A 1258-nucleotide genomic window follows, 5' to 3' on the forward strand; every position below is an offset into this window, starting at 1 on the left:
AATCAAGTATTAATCTGTAGGCATATATCAACTGGTTATGATCTCTAGATAAAGCAAATATACAACACTTTGAGATAAAACGCATAATGAATTCATCTTCCTAAATCATACAGTTTATAACTGTATTTTATGTTTTCAGAACCAGCCCTATTCATTGTCAGTAAATGCCCTGCCCAGTGTTGTTGTCTGTTATCTCTTACATCAATAGCTCCAGGAGTGAACCAGAACATATGTTTAAGCATTACTCGCGAATATTTGCAAGTGCACGGTTTTGTCTATATGTCATCATTTGAGATTGAAATAAGCGATGAAAGCACAATGTCGTCTGGGGTCTACAGGAGCCTCACCTCTCTGTCTCTGTCTACATAAAACAAAGAATTGCTCCTCTGCTTTCTACTAAGATGAAATCTGTCTGTAAATGAAATATAGGCTACAGACTTTCACAATCTCTGTCAGACCACAGTGAAACTGTCGTTAAACATCAGCACGTAGACTACTGAATGTACTGTGTATTTAGAGAAAAGTTGAAGCTACACTCACAAGCGTTAATGTTCAGTTCGAGCTCTGCATCGCAATAACGCAAATACAAAATGCAATACAAATATAAAGCGTATATTTAGACGCGAGCATAAAGAACACTTAAATGCTGACGCTTATTACAAGTGTAGCATTATTAATGATATATTGTCTTACTGGCCATTATTTTGTTTTCTAAGAAGAACAAGTCATACCATACTAGAGCAACATATTTTTGAGGTGTAAGAACATTTAAAAACCAGAGCAGAAATAAGAAGAACACTTCACCTCTCCAACCATATGTCCAGATATTTAAACATTGGTAATACATGCTGATTTCAAAGATTGCATTTACAAATGAACAAAAGATCCAGCCTTCGCAATATAAAACACACATACCGTCAAATGATCCCTGTGGTTGTAGAGATGCTGTTTGGTGTTCTCAGTCTCTGTAAAGCAGCGCAGGTCTCTCCAGTGACTATAGCCTTTAGTATGAACGAGCTGCTGCTGCTGAGCGCTTTTCTGGGTCAGCGCTGGGATCACGCACACATAAAGACGCGCAGAGAGAGGGGCGGAGCAACACAAGCCCCGCCTCCCCTCTGCTGTAATTGGCTCGTCCTCTAATCACAGACGTCACTGCCCAATTACTCACATGGCCTTCAGTTTTATGTGCACTGGCAGAGAAACTCCTCAGAAATCACAAGTCAACTAAAACACGACTCATGAGTGCTGCTTGTTGTTT

General features: G+C 39.5%; 1 protein-coding gene across 1 annotated transcript in view; it reads right to left on the reverse strand.

Moving 5' to 3' along the window:
* The window catches only part of LOC107708716 (cbp/p300-interacting transactivator 3-like), a 2906-nt gene extending 1875 nt beyond the window's left edge, over window positions 1–1031 (reverse strand). Inside the window, exon 1 of the mRNA XM_016513013.1 lies at window positions 916–1031. The gene's annotated coding sequence lies outside the window, so the exon portion shown is untranslated. The remainder of the gene's footprint in view (window positions 1–915) is intronic.
* Between the last annotated feature and the right edge of the window lie 227 nt (window positions 1032–1258).

This window comes from Sinocyclocheilus rhinocerous, unplaced genomic scaffold, assembly GCF_001515625.1.
Source record: "Sinocyclocheilus rhinocerous isolate Xijiao unplaced genomic scaffold, SAMN03320098_v1.1 scaffold54, whole genome shotgun sequence".
In the NCBI taxonomy this organism is placed as follows: Eukaryota; Metazoa; Chordata; class Actinopteri; order Cypriniformes; family Cyprinidae; genus Sinocyclocheilus; species Sinocyclocheilus rhinocerous.